This window comes from Lepisosteus platostomus, chromosome 6, assembly GCF_059453375.1.
Source record: "Lepisosteus platostomus isolate fLepPlt1 chromosome 6, fLepPlt1.hap1, whole genome shotgun sequence".
Lineage (NCBI taxonomy): Eukaryota > Metazoa > Chordata > Actinopteri > Semionotiformes > Lepisosteidae > Lepisosteus > Lepisosteus platostomus.
The window spans coordinates 19,363,487-19,386,654 of NC_142616.1; the positions used below are offsets into that span (position 1 = coordinate 19,363,487).

At 41.5% G+C, this 23,168-nt stretch overlaps 1 protein-coding gene across 9 annotated transcripts in view; it reads right to left on the bottom strand.

Moving 5' to 3' along the window:
* The window catches only part of zmiz1a (zinc finger, MIZ-type containing 1a), a 159,308-nt gene that overhangs the window by 81,058 nt on the left and 55,082 nt on the right, over positions 1–23,168 (bottom strand). For 8 of the 9 annotated variants that reach the window (XM_088634613.1, XM_088634620.1, XM_088634617.1 and 5 more), the window contains exon 3: positions 17,287–17,361. The exons of the other annotated variant lie outside the window; for it this stretch is intronic. The gene's annotated coding sequence lies outside the window, so the exon portion shown is untranslated. The remainder of the gene's footprint in view (positions 1–17,286; positions 17,362–23,168) is intronic. 9 annotated transcript variants of the gene reach the window in all.

A 23,168-nucleotide genomic window follows, 5' to 3' on the forward strand; every position in this document is an offset into this window, starting at 1 on the left:
ACGGACAAAAGGAGAACATGCAAGCTCCACACAGAATGTGCCCCAGAGCCCTGTGCTTGCAGCACTTTCTGTGACACTGTGACCCCAGCTTTACAAAAAACAGTTCTGTGAAAAGGGAGTTGGTTTGTGGCGGGACGACGGATATTGTGCATATCCAGGGCCTGCAGGCCTGGGCAGCATCAGGGACCAAAACCAAAACTCTGTTTCCCATCAGTATAAAAGGTGACATGTGGTCTAAAAATCATGTCTGGGGAGTCACACACTCATGCAAACCTATTCCAATTGTGCAAAATAAAAGCTTCTGCTCTTTATCAAGCCAGATTTTATTGCATATATGTCATGGTTAGAAAAACATTCAATTTAGAGCTTTTACCTTATTGATCCACTTTTACACTTTAATTTGGTTTAATGTGTGACTGCTGCATAAATTCATCAGCACCAGCAACCTCTATCCATAATACCCTAACAGTCCGTTCTGCTAGCCTTGTCAGACATATGTTATGGGCTCCAAAGGAAGGCCAATTGAAGTTTACAGGGGAAAGTAAGGGTTGTGTTTTTACACCTCTTTAATAAGCTGTCTGATCTTTTATTAAAAGATGAACAGATTTAAAGGGGGAGGAGGCAGTGACAGAAGCACATGTTTTCAGTTCAAGCGATACATTAGGAGACAAGACATCCTGGCTTAGTGTTCATTTTGAAATGGTGCGATTCTGGATGTCAGCTCAGCAATCGAGCCGCAGAAAGAACAAAGGCACTCAGAAGGAGGCTTGTAATGATCTAAAGGCCTGTACAATGTCTTGAGGAATTCTTCAGCTCGCCAGGCATAAAGGCAGGCCCTTGAACAGTGCTGTTGAAAGGAGGTTAGCAGAAGTAATCTGTCTTGTGGAAAAAAGGCAAAACTAGCCAGATTAAACTGAGAGGCTGCAGAAGGGAAGCAGTTCTTACATTACAGCATCTGTGAGACTTCTTGATTCCTTCCCTGTCTTCTCACACAGAACAAGGACTGGAAGGAAAGCTAAAATACACCAACTGTCTGGGAAGAACCAAAAATCATTGAAACAAAGGCATTTTAAAAATGGATTCCCAATTAAAGCCAATATTGTAAATAATCAGGTGTAAAGAATATTGTTTGAAATACAATCCAGACATTAAGCTGGACATTTCCATATGCATTAATGTTAAGATTGGTCGTTAGATAAGCAGAACATTTTTACCAAATGCTCTAAAAAAAAAAAAATTCTTACAAGCTTCTGGAAATTAGCAATGTGTACAGCAAAAGGCAGAATGTTTTGTTACCATTGTGTTAACAGCCTGCTCTTTGCGGTGAAGGACGGGAGAGGCATAAAACTGACATGACCTCATTACGCAAAATGAGCGCGTTCTTCATTAGACTGACTAGCCTGATAATTAAAAGGATCCGGAGAAAGGCAGAGGAGAGGCCTCTCCATTACTTCACATTGCAGGAATTTTCACCCAATAATGTCATCAAGGGTGAGCTCCTTGCAGCAGCAGCAGCGATGCAAACTATGGTAGAAAAAAAAAGGCAGGCCTATCGATAAGTGTTTAATACTATCCTTGTTTCGTTTAATGCCTTTGCGAGGAGATGGTACTGCTAGTGCCAAGAGGGTAAAAATAGCATGTAAATGGAAGGTTAATCAATGCAGTGGCAACACATTAAAAGCTTAAAAAACAAGACTGAGAAACAAACAGTGTATCAGCTATTACACCTCATCCCTCATGCTGGGATAGACTCACTTCAGTACATAAGTTAATTACGGGAGCAACTGAAACCACTGCAGGCTGAGTCCTTGCTGAACAGGTACCCTTTGTCAGCTCGGCATGGCCTGAATCTGTCGGCACTACTCGTTGGTGGTCAGGGAGCTCTCCCAGCATCGGCCTCCTTTCATTGTTAAAAACATTCATATAAAAACGGTATCAGTGGTATAAAATTGAGCCAGCCTCAGCTTTGCCACACCATGTAATTAAACTCCCACATTGTATCTCAGAGGTCAGAGGGGCTAAATCTCAGAGGACCTCAGTCCATTTGCTGCAGACCGCTCTGAGTGTTCCTAGACTGGAGTACGAGGACAGAGGACCCTCGGTGGCACTGAGCAGCTGAGCTCAACAGTAAAAAAAAATCATCTTTAAGACAAAACAAGGGGGGGGGGGGAGAAGTAGTTGAATTTAAAATTGCAAAGTTACTCTTCTGCAGTCTGGTCTGCAAAATCCAGGCTGGAAACCTTTCTGCCCACAACCACTTACCCAGCAGGGTCTACCCCATAGGGCGATTTTTAATAAAAGCTCTTCCAGCCAAATGTTAAAAAGGCATGCAAATGCTGCTGGCCCTTCTGTTTCGTATTTAGTGAACTGCCCAACTCTTCAGGGCAGAACACAGACGATAGACCAGACAGGAGGAGCTGGCTTCCTCTTGGAACAGATTTTTGTTAGAGCCAACGTAAGCACTTATTTTAAAGGCTGGCGTGATAATCAGAATAAGATTACATATTTACTGTGAAATGAAACCCAACTTACACCCTTACAGTGCTTTTAAAAGACCTCTTTCACCAATATTTGTGGATCTATTACATTATTATTATTAAAAATAATTTTCAAAAGCTTCAGGGTTATTTCCTTGACAGAATTCAGCCACATCTCTGCTCTGTATCATTTGGTTTTTTTTAATGTTTTGAATATTACAAAAGCTTCAACATACCAATACCTTATTTTTCTAAAAAGAAAACATTATATTTATACATGATCAAGCTCCCATGGCCCACAGTTCCCCACAAATGATCACAAATGTGAAGCCTGTCCATTAAGAAGAAGATGCACCCAGCCCACTGCTTCCTTCCCAGCTGCTTAGCCAGCTGAGCAATCAGGTCAGCGGGCTTCCCCGTGTTGTTGCTTTGGCAGAGTGCAGCCCACAGCTGGCCACAGCTGGCTACCAGTGATGTAAGCCTCCACAGGCTCTCTGCATGGAGTACACATCCCGGTGCATGTCGAATATAAATCTTCTAGCAGGAAATACTGAGATTCACTCGATAGAATATGAATGTTTAAAAAATGAAAAAATAAAATAAAATGGAAGCAAAAGGCATGACATTTGCCCTGACCACTTTCCTTTGTAAACGACAGAATCTTAAGGCTGCTGCTAAAAGTGGTGCCAATGGACCAGTAACTGGCGCTCTTCTGCCCGGACCCAAATCTACATATCAATGCCCCATTATGGTGAAAGACGACACTGTGCTGTAGGAGGTACTACCCTTCAGATGAGATGTTTAGCCAGGGTCCTGCAAAACCTGGTGTCCAAGATAAGTTCCACTCTGGCCTTGTACTACTGGGTCTTCTTGAGCTCTCCTTTAATTTATTTGCTGAAGTCGTTTCTCACTTTTCTACCTGATCTGCTGTTTAGTGGGAAAGCCGGCTCTTAACGGCTGGTGTGTGTTACCCAAGTGGGGCTGCACTTCTGTGGGGAATGAAGCAGATCTCACACATGTACAGCACCTTGGGATCCTTTGGAATGAAAATCACTATAGAAATGCAAGGAATTATTTTTAGCATTTATAATGTGCGTGACGTTCTATTGTCCCTGTGCATCGCACAAAATTATTTTCCACCGGGCTGACCTGACTAAACGCCAGCCACAAAAAACTCCAGACGTCACAGGGCTAGGCTGGTTCCATTCAGTGGCTACAGAACAACAGAGTGAAACTGTGATATTACAGCGCAGGACACACCCAGCGGAACCAGGGTCAAACTACAGCTGCAAGAACAGACCTGTCTCCCTTCACAGAAGAGTCAGCTCTCCCCCCTCAGGATCCTGGTGCCTGTAATCACCCTTCCCTTCAGACAATTCTCACAATTCGGCATTAAAATAAAAAAGCTTTCATCTTACAATCCAGAATTATTGGCTCTCCATCAAGCAATCGATCACAGAACCAACTATTTTCTATTTGAAAAGAAAACAAATTAAAACACTGGCTCTACAACATGTTATGCGTTAAAAAGCATACCCCCCCCCCCCAAACATTCTAGTAGTTTAATCAAAACCGTGAAATGCATGTTAAGGGGAAAAAGAGACCGGGTGAATGAAGGGAGCTTAGGCGCCTTCTAGACACTGCAATTCAGAAAGCGTAAACAATCCAATGATTTGATTAACAGATCCATGGTTGCTTAAACATGCAGAGCAGCAGCATGCAGAACTGGCCAGCAGAGTCAGGATTTTTCACAGATCTGCTGTCAGGACTGTACTCTAACAGCGCGGGGCCATGGCAGTAGGTAATGGACATTTAGGTACTGTATTTAACTACCATCAGTTTCATTGTTTCCATGAAAAGCTTTTTGTGCTAATCACTTCAATTTCCATCACAAAGTTGAAGTTTCAATGGCTTATTTACAACACAATGTGCTCTTTGCAGAATTTAATCTTGCCAAAAAATAACCACTAATTAGATGAAGGTAATAAACGCAATTTGCCAAATTACCTAAGCAATGTTAGGTGCAAACAATTGGAAGGTTAATGTTCTTTATCAGGTAAGCATGATTCCTCGATTAAAAACATTAACTCTGACTACATCTCCTTTATGTCTAACATTCTCTAGGGACATCTTAGGTATTAACAGCAGATGCCCAATTTGAAGGTCAATTATTTTTCTTCAAAAAAAAATGTGGATTATATTGTATTCATATCAGTGACAGATCAGGGTGCACCTAAGTAAAACTGCAATATGCACAATGGAAAAGAATTGAACTCCAAAGTTTACACTCTAAAGTAGCTAAACAAACAAAAATAAATTTTAACAAGAAGGAAGATTTCCACAAAAAGCGTATGATTTTATTTGAATACTCCTATTCATAAGTTATTTCTTTAAAACTAATCACCAATAGGAGCCGGATTAAAGTTTAAATTATTTCATTTATTAAATTCTGCCAAAGAAATCCTCATCAGTACAATTACGGTATAAATATCTTGCTTCTATGAAAACAGGAGGGCTGGTTAAAAAATAGTTTTCTGCAGTTTTGGTATAAACAAACAAAAACAAAATTAGGAGGACCGCTTTTCAAAGACTCAGGAAGGAACGGCTGTGTGCTTGGTTACAGCTGGGGGGAAGGGCACAAAGCTGGGGGACTGTGTCAGTCGAATGCCCCTGCGGTGAACCCGCAGGATTTCCTTCCCAGATTCAACGGAGAGACAGCACACTCCACACGGCTCTACAGCACTGCTGTGGACACTCAGGAGACACTCACACGAGAGACAGCACACTCTCCACACGGCTCTAGAGCACTGCTGTGGACACTCAGGACAGACTCACACCAGAGACAGCACACTCTCCACACGGGTCTACAGCACTGCTGTGGACACTCAGGAGACACTCACACGAGAGACAGCACACTCCACACGGGTCTACAGCACTGCTGTGGACACTCAGGACAGACTCACACCAGAGACAGCACACTCTCCACACGGGTCTACAGCACTGCTGTGGACACTCAGGAGACACTCACACGAGAGACAGCACACTCCACACGGGTCTACAGCACTGCTGTGGACACTCAGGAGACACTCACACCAGAGACAGCACACTCCACACGGCTCTACAGCACTGCTGTGGACACTCAGGACAGACTCACACCAGAGACAGCACACTCCACACGGCTCTACAGCACTGCTGTGGACACTCAGGAGACACTCACACGAGAGACAGCACACTCTCCACACGGGTCTACAGCACTGCTGTGGACACTCAGGAGACACTCACACGAGAGACAGCACACTCCACACGGCTCTACAGCACTGCTGTGGACACTCAGGAGACACTCACACGAGAGACAGCACACTCCACACGGCTCTACAGCACTGCTGTGGACACTCAGGACAGACTCACACCAGAGACAGCACACTCTCCACACGGGTCTACAGCACTGCTGTGGACACTCAGGACAGACTCACACCAGAGACAGCACACTCTCCACACGGGTCTACAGCACTGCTGTGGACACTCAGGAGACACTCACACGAGAGACAGCACACTCTCCACACGGCTCTACAGCACTGCTGTGGACACTCAGGACAGACTCACACGACAGACAGCACACTCTCCACACGGCTCTACAGCACTGCTGTGGACACTCAGGAGACACTCACACGAGAGACAGCACACTCCACACGGCTCTACAGCACTGCTGTGGACACTCAGGAGACACTCACACGAGAGACAGCACACTCTCCACACGGGTCTACAGCACTGCTGTGGACACTCAGGACAGACTCACACCAGAGACAGCACACTCCACACGGCTCTACAGCACTGCTGTGGACACTCAGGAGACACTCACACGAGAGACAGCACACTCTCCACACGGGTCTACAGCACTGCTGTGGACACTCAGGACAGACTCACACGAGAGACAGCACACTCTCCACACGGGTCTACAGCACTGCTGTGGACACTCAGGACAGACTCACACGAGAGACAGCACACTCTCCACACGGCTCTACAGCACTGCTGTGGACACTCAGGACAGACTCACACCAGAGACAGCACACTCTCCACACGGGTCTACAGCACTGCTGTGGACACTCAGGACAGACTCACACGACAGACAGCACACTCTCCACACAGCTCTACAGCACTGCTGTGGACACTCAGGACAGACTCACACGAGAGACAGCACACTCTCCACACGGGTCTACAGCACTGCTGTGGACACTCAGGACAGACTCACACTCACACGAGAGACAGCACACTCTCCACACAGCTCTACAGCACTGCTGTGGACACTCAGGACAGACTCACAGTCACACACAAGAGACAGCACACTCTCCACACGGCTCTACAGCACTGCTGTGGACACTCAGGACAGACTCACACTCACACGAGAGACAGCACACTCTCCACACGGGTCTACAGCACTGCTGTGGACACTCAGGACAGACTCACACTCACACCAGAGACAGCACACTCTCCACACAGCTCTACAGCACTGCTGTGGACACTCAGGACAGACTCACAGTCACACACAAGAGACAGCACACTCTCCACACGGCTCTACAGCACTGCTGTGGACACTCAGGACAGACTCACACTCACACGAGAGACAGCACACTCTGCACACAGCTCTACAGCACTGCTGTGGACACTCAGGACACACTCACAGTCACACACAAGAGACAGCACACTCTCCACACGGCTCTACAGCACTGCTGTGGACACTCAGGACAGACTCACACTCACACGAGAGACAGCACACTCTCCACACGGGTCTACAGAACTGCTGTGGACACTCAGGACAGACTCACACTCACATGAGAGACAGCACACTCTGCACACAGCTCTACAGCACTGCTGTGGACACTCAGGACACACTCACAGTCACACACAAGAGACAGCACACTCTCCACACGGCTCTACAGCACTGCTGTGGACACATCTGATAACAGCTGGAATGATTTTCTGGGCATTCTCACATGTAATTCTTATATGGTTTTAGCTCTTTGTTGGAAAACAAAATTATGTTAATCTTTCCAGAAAAGAAAGAGATACAATTATTTTACTGTCTTTTCCAATAAAGGAACAGCAAATACAGTAATGATAACATAGACAGGAACTTTGCAAACTTGTAAAATGTAATTTAAGCTGTACATTTGAATACTTCTACACTGTTGTTTAAGTATGATGTCCAGAGAGATGAAATTGATGTTTTGATTTGTTTCATGTTAAATCTCTCATAGATAAACACCTCGCATAAATCTTTCACATAAATCTCCATCTTACAAAGAGATTGTAGCAAATTAACAGATATAACAGGGGTGTCCAGATTGGGCTGGTCAGCCTTACCTTATACATTTTTAAGACTTCTAAAATTTAGTTTTAACCGCTTAGGGATATGTTCAATTGAGTAGTATGGAGACCACTGTAACTGAGAATACCAACACCCAGTAGCCCTAAATCACCAAAGGTCATTCTTCAACTACATGAACACATATACCAAGCTGATCAAAACTCCAGAGCGTTTCAGGTGTTTATGTCCCAGCGTTGATTTGTAAATCCTGCTGGACTGTGGCTATGCAGGACCAGGGCTGGTCAGCCCTGAACCCTAATCGTTTTTCTCCAGCTCATTCCCTATCCTGTCATGAAAACTCGTACAAATAAAGCATGATTGGAAAGGATGGCCTATGGCTTCTCTTTCTTTTATTTTTAATTTAAGAGTTTATTACAATAAAATTTGCCAGGACGTTTCAGGCTTAGTCCACATCTATAAATGCCCAAGCAGAAAACTTTCTCAGCAAAAAACCTCTTAGAAAAACGAAAGGAGAAAGTTAGGAGCTCCCTTCTCATATACACTACATGTGTATTAAGCAGACTTTCACTTACCCCCATCAGCTTGTTCTAGTGACAGTATGTTGCTCAAAGTTCAAAGGTTATGTTGATGAACCTCAGACCACTGCAAAACTGAGCAGCTCTGTTGAAAATAAAGGGTTAAATGCTCTTGGCAGTCCAACCCGCCAACTCACTGAGTTTTGTGAGAATTAAAAAGTGCACACAGGACTAATGTTTTAACACGGATCTAACCCTGAATGTATGACAACAGAATGAAAAGGATGTTTTCTTGGGAATGCACATCTTTAGATTTAAATAACACCACACTATAATGCAGTATGAATAAGCTTTTGTATATGAAATAGGTAGTATGATCTTACAAAGTTATAAAGAATTGGTCGTGTAAGCACAGATTGTACCTGCTGTTGTATTATTACAAAAGCAGCAGATCTTACAATAACAACTCACCATCTGACATTTCTGAGCATTTCAAACAGGCATTCAATTGTTTCACGAAGGTTTTAACTGTTGATCTAAAAGATTGCCATGGAAATATGCCATGGAAAAAATGGTCTGGTGGCTGGTTTGGGCAATTATTTGATTTTGAAACATGATAAGGGAGTGTTTGTTTTAGCTTGATCGCAGTACATTGTTGGCAAGTTTTATAATTTTTTTACCATTACGTTGGGGTGTGGATGGGTCATGGATTTGGAACATTTAGATGCACAGCTGATACCAATCATATATCACAGCCCAAGACTGACACAACCCGTTCTGACAGACAGAGGTTCTTATCTTATTTTAAAAACATTTCTTCCTGATCTTTCTGAACTACACTATATTGAAACAGTCTGTTTGGGAAAGCTGAAATCCTAATATTTAGATTTCTTTAGCTTTTTCTTAGCCGATCCAGCTCTCCACTCTTGTTTACTAAAGCACATCGCAAAAACCTTAAAAAAAAACTGCACAAAACTATTTCAGACTGTTCACATGCTTTAATTTTTTATGGCTTCAATAATCTGTGCGGAAGTTCGGGAGGGCTTCTGTGCTTATCTTTATGTAACAGAAGGATGTCAGACATGAAAGAAGCTGCAGACTGATCATTAAATGTTTTGTTTGGTTCTGTTAAGAACAGCTCAGATGTTGCAATGAAGACAAGCCACAGAGGCAATTCTGATTTACATCTGTTGAGTGTGCATGTGTCTGCTCAAGCCCCTTTGGCAGCAGTGAGTGAGATCATGTCTTGCCTGGCTCAAAGCTGTGCATTGCTACGGCACTGGGTCAAACAGGACGTCATACGAAACAGTCTTCAAGGAGTCTTTTTAATTGATGGGGCAGCACATTTCAGCTATTAGCAGAAAGACATTAACAACAACTAAGAGACAACAGTGCTCTTCACCTCTGATTCCTGGAAGAGTGCCAGCTTTGAGGGGCATTTTCACCTATGAAAAGATATTCATTCTCCACTCAAAATTTAAGTTTCCTTTACCGCCATAGGTATGGAGTTATTACGTAGAATAGTAAAGCTGTCCAATATTTATATGAGTAACACCACTACTGATGGCTCATCTCATCTGTGAAAGCATATAAACTGAATAATAACTGAAGCAAAAATCATGCAAAAAGAAACCGTAATATCTGTATCATAACATCATCAATGTCTGGCTTAAGGTTAAACCCTGAGAACTGATACTACCTCAACATACTTGATGCACTGCATGAATCAACACACATTTTATCACTTTCCAAGGAATCCAGATATCTATTAATGCTTCCTGCCCACCTCTCAGAAAAGAAAGGCCTTCCACACAAAATGAGCATTTCACTGCCCAAGCAAGGTTAAAGGTACAGTGATAGAAGGAAGCTTGATCAGGGAATTACTGCCTGATAAGCCTGAGAAATACATTCACATTGCTTATCCTATCATCTGACCCTTGATCATTTTCACTCAAGCAGAATTACTCCCTGTGCAAGCGACCTTGCATTACACAATATCCCTTTCACCACCACCATCTCCCAGGGGACAGATCTTCTGCTAATTCTTGGATGAGGACAGTGGTAAAGGGTCAATGGTCAGGCTTATGGCCAGGGTGCGTCTCAGTAGTCACTTTCTACAGTTCTTAAAAAATGGAATGTTTTAAACAGGGAAAAACTCAAGACACTTGGTTTGTTACATTTAGAGTAAAAACATATTTCTAACATTTTTGTATTATGTGTGCAAACAAAAACTCAAGAGAAATGCATGGTTACATTTTTCTAGTAGTGGCTTTCTAACAGCCACAAAACCAGCATGGCACCAGAAAGTGAGATGAGACAACTTGTTGTCCTGACCTTGAAATGACAGCCACTTAAAAAAAGGGGAAAAAAAGCTGTTTTGGTATGGAAGAACTCCGATTATAGCTCTGTTCTAGGCCAGCGCACAATCACTGTACATGTTCCAAATCAATGACCTACTTTCTTCACACACACACTGGCACGTTAGCAAAGTCAGTTTTAACAGCTTAATGTTTAAACCTGTCTTAGACTGTTTTTTAAGCTTATTTACTTTTACCAATATATGTGCGCATATGTCATGCATGAATTTGTAAAGACAATAGAACTGCATTAGACATACTTCATTGGTAGTCTGTGAGGATTATACTTTAATCGGACAGGTACAGTATATACTGTATCACACATGGCACACACTGCCTGGTAATACAGATTTAATTTCATGATCATCATCAATACAATTGACTTTTCACCTTTCCATATGTAAAAGATCAAAATTGGGGAAAGTCATTTCAGTGTGCACATATATGGTTCATACAGCAAGGTACAGCTTAAATGCATCTAATCTTTATGTGAATGCAGAACAGTTTAAAAACAAATGTTACTAGTGCAATCAGCTCTGTCGGCACCGCTTGACTCGCTTGAATTCAAGAAACCGTCGAGCCAGAGGCTTCCGGAGTTTCCCCACTCGGAGGACATGTGAACGGCTTGTGTTCTGGAGAAGCCAGGACAGCACCTAGCCTCTGCATTCCTGCTCTTCCAACAGAGGAGGCTATTTACAGAGCTGCAGGGCCGCAGGCAGGAACACCACACTACAGTCGCTGCCTGTGCAACCCAGGGACAGCTGAAGAATGATTTCATTATTCAAACATGGTGTCTCACAATTGTTATCTCCATAATCAGTTACTGACCTGTTAATCCTTCTGTTTTTTTTTGTTTTCGCTTCTTCAGTTTAAAAAAAAAAGCTCCTTGTTTAAAAATGTATCATCTTCGCTCTTTCCTGTCTTTTTAAACATGTTTTTGTGGAATTTTATAAAAGCACTCTTTGCAATATTGCAATATTGCATGCAACAAACATATGGCTGTACCACTGTAAACACAGCACTAGGGATTATTATTAACAATATTTATACATTCCACAAAAAGTTATGGCTTGGCTGAAGAGCAACAGCTTTGTTTTTGATGGACTGACTTTTGATTAGGAACTGAGTGACTGAACAACAAAATAATTCTGAAGATGCATGCAAGAAAGGTTTATATTTGACAAAAAAAAACAGTTTGCAATTCAATATATATACACAGCATTTGACTGAATGTGCGGGTGAAATTGTTTCACACTTTGTCACAGTCTACAGCTGGGGACATGGTCTGCCTCACCAGGTACAGCAGTGACAGCCCACTCAATTAGCTCATTTACTCATGGCTGATTGTCAGCAAAGCCAGTGAATATAAACCACTTCCAACTGCTACAGTCCCACACCGGAGCTGTTTGGGAAGGGGAAATGCTCTGTTTCAGGACATTCCTTAAAAACTGTCAAAGTTATATTCTCAATAGCAGTGAAATTCCACAAATCTCACTGCAGGGCTGTATTCAGGTCAACTGTGTGCCATCATGGGTACCATTCCCTACATGAGTTTAATTTCAACTGTGCATTATTCCCTTTTAACCTTCTAGGCACCGTTCCACATTGCCCATGTTTATTTTACAACGGCATACCTCCTTTATAATAGCAATTAGCAGCCATTGCCACTACACTTAATCCCAATGTAGAAAACCTAAACCATTACCCTAGTGCACAGTGTATTTTAGCATTCCATCCATCACTAGAGAGCTGCTTGTTCCTTATTAACCAACATCATTTTAAAAATCATAATTGTGATTATTGTACACTACACATCTCTCGCTTCTGTTGCAAAGAAGTTTGCTGGTGTGTTTCATTCACTGTGAATAGAAATTTGCAACCATACATACAAGTATCAGTTAGTGAACTGCAGGACTGAAATGTGCATTAATGATCAGCATCACCTGTAAGCCATGCTTGAGAGATTGATGAGCCAAAAGGCTCCAGACCTCTGATATTCAGTGAAAAGCAGCTCAGGCATAATTTCAGAATTAGAAGCGCTTTATCTGAGAAACAGAATCAGCTAGAGGCAGGTTTAAAAGGATATCACACGACAAAGAATATACACTGAGAGCACAAATCACGTCCTATAGGGGTTTCATTCACACCCCACTGACAAATGCTACCAGTGTAGTTGACATTTATACTCCTAACATGCAATTAATATAAATATAACAGATTAATGAACACTAGATTACCAGCTGAATGCTATCTAATTTCAGGTAATTTAAGAAGTACAGATTTTTTTCTCTACGAGTGTCCTTATTATTATGGTAAGCTGAGAAAAAAAAATCATGAAATAATTCATGAATTAATAAAAAGTTTTTATTTTAAAATGTCACAAAGGCAGTAAATTCCTAGGAAATAGGAATGGGGGTCAAGCGTTAATGAGGAAACCCAAATGAATTGCTTCCTTCCTCCAGTGCAACAGGACTCAAGCATGGCTAACTGTCCATGTGACCCTATAACCTGCTCACACAGCCAAGACAACTGCAAAGGTGTGCTGGCTCCAATTATCTCCACAGATACGAACACTGGAAGGTCATCTTTATGCTCCTGTGTCAGTCAGCAAATTGTTTCTCATGTCTTTTTAAATAATGAACCTAAAAAATAAAGCAATTCAGTACTCTCGTGAAAGGTCACGCATGTACTGTACAGTACTGCAGACTCTTAGGATTGGGCCCAATTAGTATTGGACATATACAATACCCCTTTTCTTTAACCAGCTTCAAAGGAAACTGTCGAGACAAAGAAGTACACCAAGGAAAACAATTGTAGAAAACGAGAAATTACATGTAAATCAACTTAGAAAACTATGGTCTTGTTTGAACCACAAAGCCATTTAACTGGAAGGGAAAAACAGGCATTACAATATAAAGAAAAACAACTCTTTTTCAGCTGCCCAGTATTGCACCATAAGCTCAATGCTTCAACTAAGTCTGCAATAAAACTGCCATATCGAAGAAATATTTACCTCCTGAGCAAGAATGCACAATTTTCAGTGGTTCTCAGGAAGTGTTTAGAACATCACAAAGAAGCATTCAAGCTGTATTACAGCCTCAGCAACGGTCAATATAAAAGGACAACCTCTACATGAGAATCTGAAAACTGTCTACAATTACGATAGTTCACAGCCCAGCAGCCTAACAGGGACACTAAACACTTCATACTTTAAACATAGAAAATCAGAAGTACTGCACACTTGTATTCTTCTCTACGTCAGCGATTTCATTTGAAAGTGCTCATTAAACACTTGAATGTAACACTCCAAACCAATTAGGTAAACCAGCATGGAAACACTGAAACTAATTTCATTAAATAAAGCTTTAGTCCCTGGTCTTCCAAAAGCCATGGGCCAGACCAATTATCAGGCTAATTGGTTTCTAATCTCTAGCCATTTTAAGTCCCTAACCCTTACAGCATCCAATGGGCTTCAAATGCACAGAAATTTCTGCTAAATAGTGTCCTTGCAAAACAAGGCACTGCACGTGCCTTTGAAAAGCTACCTCATATTTTTTAGGACATTAAATGTGTTATTTCATTATAAAAAAGCCTCCCCTGACAATAAGATGAACCTTCAGCTTTAGCACAGAAGAAATAAAAATCCTTAAGGTTAATATATAGATTCCAGCTGCAAAACTCTGCACTTCTTCAACATTTACCTTCTGAGCTGGTGCAATTAGTAATTAAAAAAAGAAACAAGCTGTTCTCTCAGTGGGGCCATTGCGGCAGTGTTGTAGTGCTGAAATGAACCCCCCCACCCCCCTCCCCTTCCCCTGTGTTTATGAACCCTCAGGAAATACCAGGGCATTCCAGCTCTACAGCAGTTCCCCACCATGTGACTGGAGAGACACAGCCTGAATTGTTTTCACGTTTGCACAAGAACTGTGATAAGGAAAGTTCTTGAAAACTCAGATGTGTGCGATGTGACATTTCAGCCTGCACCTCCGCTCTGGCTGATTTCATGCTTAGGAAGGTAATTAATCTATGCAGTTAGTGTGAGGTAGAAAGAAAACCTTCACAGCAATGTTACTTTTACATGATTGCTTCCTCTTCCTGCCCTCCTTAACGTTTTGCAGATACTGCTAAGACTGTGTGCCTCTGTGCTGTTGATAAAGAAATCATACATTACAGAACTGTAGGCACAGTGGCATGTGCTGTGCAGAAACGGGGCTGTATTTTTTAACCTTATCTGACTGCACTTGTTTTGAAGGACAAACAGTTTCAAGTTGTCTGCCAACAAAACAAAGACTTAAGGACTTTCAGAAAGCGGCTCTTCAATACTAAAACTAAATAAATGAATGCCTAAAAATATTTCTTCTCGTGTCATAAGGCGATCTTGGACTTTCCTCAGTTTTCAGAGGAAGACTTTTCTGAACAACCTTTGACATATGGTGAAAGTGCAAAACGGAAAGTTGCACTCACCCTGCTCACATAAGAAAGCTGCATGCTAGCAGGAATGCAAATTGGGGCCAAGCGTTTGGCTGCAAAAAAGGTAGGTCAAGTCTTGTGTAACAAACATAATAGGTTCTTTCAGGACAATTTAGTGTTCTGTAACATTGTCAGCACTCAAGTGGTTCTACAACCTCCTATGCTTGGAATGTATTACAACCTTTCATGCAACAGAACATACATGAGATATAGACAAAAGAATACAAATAAATGTAAATAACCACTACATGCAAGGAGCTGCCTTGTCATTTCTGCTTAAGACAAACAAGAAGTTGGTTGCAATCCGTGGAAAAAGTGGATGTTTTAAGACTAAATCGGAAGCAGATTAAACACTTCATTAGCTACTGTAAGCACAAGAAAACCACCAGAGAAAGCAAGATTATTTGTGTTTTTTTTTGTTGGCAACAACAAATCAGTGACCATGCCACCAGTGGTACACTACTGATCTTTAATGAAGTTTAAGTCATCAGTTCTGATTACAACTACAAGATTATCAAACCAGTAGTTTCCAAAACAAAAAGCATATTGTGTATATTACCATCATGCAAGGAACTCACAAAAGCATACTGTAATCATACCGTAAACATTAATCAGCATTACCATTTTATTTAAAACAGTCACTTAAAACTGCTTTGAACCAAAAAACAAAAAAATAGTTTAAAAACCCTGAAAAAAACCACTCAGCATTCAGACATTATTAACAATGGGGGTGGAGTATCAGGTAAAATGCATAGTGATTTTCTCCTCTTGTCTGATAAGAACAGGAAGGAGCTTATCCACTTTATTTCTGCTGCCAGACACAGGAAAACAGGACCTTCATGTCTCCATGTGGCTGTTACTGTTGACCTCCACTGAACTCTGAGATTCGTGGCTTCCTTTACTGCAGAACAATTCTATCACTCAGTCTTAGATGGTTTATTTGCTGTACGCAGTGCTATTTACCCAATACGCACTGACCAGAATGTCAGCAATAACAGCAACAAAAGTATCACTGCCTTGATTTTGAAAAATACACTGATTGCCCTAGAAACATTCACATATTTTCCAGCAAAAGTCTGCTTCTTCTCTTTTCTTAGTGTTTTGCGTGATTCCACAAGCTCAAGTGGACAAATCACTGTAGTGCACTCATGGCAATCTCAATTCTGCTCTACTCTGGAGGTGCTAATAAAAATGTTTTTAGAAAAGTTCATATACTACAGTACGGAGACATTTACAGGGCAAACAAAAAAAAACGTATCTTGCCTTAGGGTTTATTGTGTTGCCTGAAATGTTTCCCTCCAGTTGTTATCTTAAATTCATCTCTGCCTCCAGCTTAAACCTTTGTCCTCCACTGACAACAACAAGATGACTTTGAGTGCAGGCAATACTGTTCTCCCAGACCAACATGCTCCCATCACCAAAGCAGGAAGACCCCCACCAAACGTTTACAGTATATGATAAACACCATGCTCTACCGCCGCTCACTAGCACAGAAATCACTAGGCTCTTCTATTATTGCAGAAGATTTCCTTCATGTTGATGCACAAACTGCACTGGAGCTCCTATGTGATGGGAATCATGATAATTCTTTTGTTTCAGAATCCACCTACTCCAAATCCATCATTACTTCAAATACATGCCGGCCAACTGTAATCGGCTTTGGGGTTTTCTAAAACGCCCAACGACATGAGCAGGCATGGTGGGTGGAAATGATCCCCTCAGCCAACTCGTCTGAACCTGGAGTTGTTGTCACTGGGTCAGAACACATTCCCCTCCAGGTCCAGGTCCAGTCACAGCCTGTCAGAAAAGCTGCTGTTGTCCACTGAATGCACTAGTGACTTCACCTTGTTGCTGGCAGGAACACTGTGTTCTCAAAGCAAATTCCTTTCTCTTTCACTTGCATGTAGCATCACTGTGGCACCAACATGAAACCTGCCAACCCACGCATCTTTTCTGTGAACATGTCACCTTTGCACATGCAAAATCACGCAAGTACATGGATTGGAAGATTGACAGTTCTGTCCGTTCATACTGTGTTTCTGGGCATAAAACAATATTAGGGCTAAAACTAAACTGAAGGATGGCTTCACTGATGGTGATGGCTTTTGTTTCAGCAAAGGAAAGGAAATCAAGTATCTTACCTGTGGGTGTTTCGGAATTCCTTTGGAAGTACTCGGTTAAGCCCCTTTTAAATCCTCATTGATTATAGCTCATGCCTGCAAAATGAAAGAACAACTGAAGTAGTCCAGTGGACAACCAAAACTTTAACAAGGTGATGGAGAAGTACCCATTTCTCACATTATCTGCTGGAGGCTGAGAATCAACATAAGCATACAGAATGTTTCTCTCTAAAATCAACCTGAACTGTCAATCTGCCAATCCAGGTTTTGCTGTGCCTGAGAATAAACTGTGTTAGGTGCTTATACTATGCAAGACAATCACGTGGTTAAAATCGAACTAATTAAAAGGAAAAGGAAGGGATGGAGGTTTTTTTTTACTATTTTGTTACATATAATTAAAACTGTGTGGGCACTGAGACAAATGAACCTCACTCAATATTTTCCAATCTTACATAGGTCTAGTTGACAGATGTCTGTTTGCCAGAACACAAAAGATTCAAGTACTGCAGAAGAGTAAATAACCATCGAGAATCCAAAGATAAGATTATTGTACTGAGGCGCTCCAGATGTTGTTCTCAAGTGTTGCAGAATTGTGCTGACTGTAAAGACACAACCTCGACAGAAAAGAGACATATTTGCCAAATAGGTTCTGCCAAACCTAAACTTTGTACTTCTAATGCTAATACCAGCTTCCACTGGTTACTCTTGTGATATGAAGACATGCAGCTCCTGCTCAGTAACCGTTCAGTAAGAGAAAGTGGAAAAGGATAAAGATGCACTACAGACACACAAACACAAATGCGCATTCAATAAACGTAACTATAACAAAACGCACGTGTGCATTCACCATAAATATCATAATTGAAGAAACAATACCAGTAATCGTCGGCACAATGACTGAGGAGCAAAGACAATAACTGGTCATTTGCTCCAGTTGGCTTACCTGAGGGTGTGTAGTAGGAGCTATTAGCTCTGGGATGAAAACCCCATTACTAGGATTCTGCACCAGGGCAGGCTCAGGCTTGCTTGTTTTGAGCACACAGACAAAGGTGAACATAATGGAAGCACAGTGATTTGAACTTGCATTGTTTCAGTATGCAATAAAAGGAACAGGACTACAGTTCGGAGAACTAAATTACACAGTTGAATATACCGTTCAGCAAGGCATGTTCTAAAATATATTCACAAAGCTCAAAAATAATTGGTAAAAATAGCTACTAAAATCAAATAATGAGTGATCTCTCCATGTGTAATTATATAGAATGTATTCTCTGGTGCTCTCACTTGAAATCTTCCCACACAGTCTTATTCCTCACAAATGTCTTTTATTTCCCCTCTCTCAATGTGCATGCTGAAAAGAGTAATTATGATCATTACTTTATAAGTTGTTTTTTGTAATCCTTTCATTTTATTCTAAATTTAGTGCCCTAAAATGCATCTCTCATAAATAACAAAACATGGCCTTGGGTCACACTAAAATGCTTAAGTTTTCTGACTGTTGAAATACATCCTTTCATAGGGCATCTCTCTCTGAAAGGCCTTGTGGCAAAGAAATGAGAAAGGGGACCTTAGCTTCAGGAGAGTAGATGCAAAAATTGGAAGATGCAGTGGAATTTAGTTTTCACTGGATGTTTTAAAAACAAAAGCTTGTGTCAAACGTTTGCTTCTGTGTACCTGACAACAGTGCTCTTTATTTTTACCTCTCACCTCATCACTTTGAGGACAAATGCTGACTTTGAGATTGCCACACAGCCATGCTTTTGTAAGCTTGGGTTTTGCCTTTCACAAAAGACAGGATCTTACTGAATCCAATGTGCTCTGGGACCTTCTGTAGGGAACCTCCATCTGTTATTTCTACATTCGCTGTACTGAGAATGGGGTCTTTGGAGCACCTCTGCTTCATACTGTACATAGTGGCTTAATGGTCCTGTTATAGTGTATGATGCTGAGATCACTTAGAATGCAAATGAAAATTTAATTATGACTTATTATTTAGAGCATTTTCAGTTATATGGATGCATATTTGTGCACAGTATGATAATCCAGTTGTAACACCTACAAATACAAAACATTTGAGGATATGTGCCTAAATTCTAAATTTGGATCAAGCCTATTTTAAATGTCAAACTGATTAGTAAAAGATTATGCAACAATCATCACTCTGAAAAGGGGTGGAGGCTTATTGCTTGGTGCTTTTGTTAAATGCATTGCATTAAAAGAAGACTGAGAAAAATCAATTCATAGTATGTACATGAGAGACATCTGGACTTAACAAATTTGCCCCGTCGTCTTGGCAATGCATTAGATGCCTGAAAGTATGACATATTTCAATAGCAAGTCATAACTATATCACACACTCAACAGATCCTCACAGGTATATATTCTTAACGATTTACATTCCCTTCAAGAACCTGTCTGAATTAAATCCTGATCATGTGCTTATTAACCCTTTATTAATACTGGGTTGATATGACTATTTGAAAATAGGTGCCAAATAGAGTCAACATTTGTTCTGTGAACTACTTTTTCTAAGGTCAAGAGCGTTTCCATGATTCAAACATAATTCATTAACTGAACTTCATATTTGACAAAAATAGCACAATATAAAACTTTACTACAGTCTGAACTGTTGCAGTTGTAATTGAGAAAGAATGTTTGAAATCAGAATTTGAGTAACTGTTACTGCAATCTGGAAATTCCCTAACATGAAATTCATGTTGTGACTACAAATCTGCTGATGTATAATGTCTAGATTTGAACTCTTCTGCTCTACACTTACACAGAAGCTTATTAGAAATGTAAAAAAAAAATCCTATTAGGATTTGGCTCTGCTCCTTAAAAGGGAAATGGCTTTTACCATTCATGGCACATTTAAAGGAAATAGGAAGATAAAACAGGCAACGGAAAACGTAATGCTATTTTCTTTTGCACTAAATTAATGAAACATTAACAAGGGGTTTGTTCAAAATGAATAGATATAGCTCGGCACTTTCTCAGTTTATTTAATTTATTTATATATTCCCAAAGTGCTTTTTCCCCAAGCTAAAATTTAAATAAAATGGGCCATTTGTTTTAAATTAACCACACACAACCTCATACTCAAAATAAACATTTTTGTAGCACAGCTATGCCTGCAACACTGCCATAGCTATATTCTATAATATTTACCAGTCGTCTTCATTTTGATTTGACCCAGGGCTCTGTGCACATAGATTTCTGAAATCCAGCCTATACAAAATATATCCTGTTGGATAAACAGTGTGCATCACCTTGAGGAGCACAGAGAGACGTGGTCGCTATAGCATCACTTGTGTGCTGGCAGAGCCGGGAGGGAAACACAGGTCCCAGAAAGCTTCCCGGTTAACTGAGACAGCAGAGTCGCTAAAAGATCAAGCTGAGATGACAGAGGAGGAGGAAGAAGAATCCATTTATTTTGTCCTATGAGGGATGGAATGGAGCAAGACCAAATCAAAAACTCCAAGACAACAGTGCAGGGAAGATGCACAGAAGCAGAAACAGATGAAAAGAGCACAAGTAAATTGACAAAACAAAAAAGCAAAAATAATGTACACATGAAAAGCTTTAAGGGAAAGATAGATTTCTACGTTTTGAAAATGTCTACAGTCACAGAGTCTGGTGGGTGTGATCAGTGAGCTCCGCAGATGTTGTGCCACACACAAGAGGCTCTGTAACCTACTGTGGGAATCCTGAATCATCAGATCATGAACTAAACCATCCATCTACCCATCCATTTCCTAACTGGCCAGCAGCCATATCACCCTGCAACTCACAACTGGCAACCCACTGAAGCTCAGCAGGCGTGAGCCCGGTCAGTACCTGGATGGGAGACCTCCTGGGAAAAACTAAGGTTGCTGCTGTGAAAGAGGCGTTAGTGAGGCCAGCAGGGAGCGCTCACCCTGCGGTCCATGTTGGTTCTAATGCCCCAAGTATAGTGATGGGGACACTTTACTGTAAACAAGCGCAGTCCTTCGGATGAGACGTAAAACCGAGGTCCTGACTCTCTGTGGTCATTAAAATTCCCACGGCGTTTCTCGAAAAGAGTAGGGGTGTAACCCTGGTGTCCCTGCCAAATTTCCCATTGGCCCTTACCAATCATGGCCTCCTAATAATCCCCATCTCTGAATTGGCTTCATTACTCTGCTCTCCTCCCCACTGATAGCGTTCTGGTGCACTATGGCTGCCATTGCATCATCCAGGTGGATGCTGCACATTGGTGGTGGTGGAGGGGAGTCCCCATTACCTGTAAAGCGCTTTGAGTGGAGCGTCCAGAAAAGCACTATATAAGTGTAAGCAATTATTATTATTAATTATTATTATTATAACTTCTTCAATTCAGGATCATGGGGGAGCTGCAGCCTATCCCAAATGTATTTAAGATAACCTGGGGCTTGTCTCCTTAGAGACCTGAGCAAGAAAATCTTAATGTCCATATTAAACCTCACAGGCAGGTGATGCAATTTACAGAAGACTGGAGTTTCTTTACCACAGCAATCAGTGACCTTGCTGTTGTAGCCAGCTGAAGTCGATGTTGGGGGAAAAAAGGATCTGGCATCTTAAATGCTACATACATACAGGCCAGGAGCTGGACAGTCAGCCTCATCTTCCTTCATCCTGCTGCCTTCATTTAGTGCAGTTCACTAGAGCACCACGAGGAACGGAGAAGCAACCAAACATGTTTTCATAGGAACTCAAGTGGCAGTGACTTGTGCCAGGAGTCTCGGTAAAGAGCTACAGGATCACACACTCAAGCAACACGCACTGAGCTACACTAAGAGTTTCTATGATCTCGCCCAACCAAACTGGTTTAATTCACTTAAAAGGTGTTTTTGTTTAGTCAGCTGATCTGCTGTCCAGCTGATAGAAAGGGAAGAGGTGGAGCTTGAGCTCAGACAAAGCTGGACTTTTGTTTGTGTTTATTTTTTTGCCAATGGGCATCTGATCCTACATCAAGAAAAATGTTGTGTGAGTTTAAGTACGGTACGTCCAGCTTGTGTACTAAACCCCTCTCAGGTGTCCCGGTGCTCCTGAAATACTATAATAATAATAAACTTTATTTTATATAGCGCCTTTAAAGGTGGCTTCTCAAAGCGCTTTACAGAATGACAAGACAACAATTAAAAATACACAAGATAAACACAATGAGAAAACACAGCTGAGACAGTAGATGGTGGTACTTAATACATTAGGAGTAGAGGAGTAAAGAATGGAACCAGTTAAGTAAAGGCTCTTCTAAAGAAGAAGGTTTTGAGTCTGGATTTGAAGAAGTTTAAAGAAAGTGATATCCTTCTCTATCCTTGGGGAAAGAGTTGCAGAGCTTAGGGGCATAACAGGAGAAGGCCCTGTCACCCATAGAGAGTAGATGGGCTTGGGGGACAGATAGGAGACCAGAATTAGAAGAGCAAAGGTTGTGAGGTGGGGAGTAGGGTGATATTAGATCAGACAGGTACTGAGGTGCCAAGCCATGCAGAGCCTTATAGGCAAGCAAGAGGATTTTGAAGTCGACAAGAAACTTGACAGGAAGCTAGTGCAATGACTCCAGGATAGGAGTAAGGTGATCACTTGCACTAGACCTGGTCAGGATTCTGGCCGTCGAACTGTAGACATACTGCAGTTCGTTCAATGTGGATTTAGATACCCTACTGAGTAGAGAATTACAGTAGTCAATTCGGGAGATGACAAATGTGTTGATCAGCTTTTCAGGCACAGTTAGTGAAAACACAGATAACCATAGTTGTGACCGTAACGCCCACAGTTCTCGTAGTTGACGGGGCAGGAGATGACTCTGAACATACAGTACAGGCACAGTGGAACAAGCTAAAGGCCTCTCTGAAAGAATACTTGCCGAACACCCAGAAAAAGGAGCTGTCATCGGTCAGGTAAAC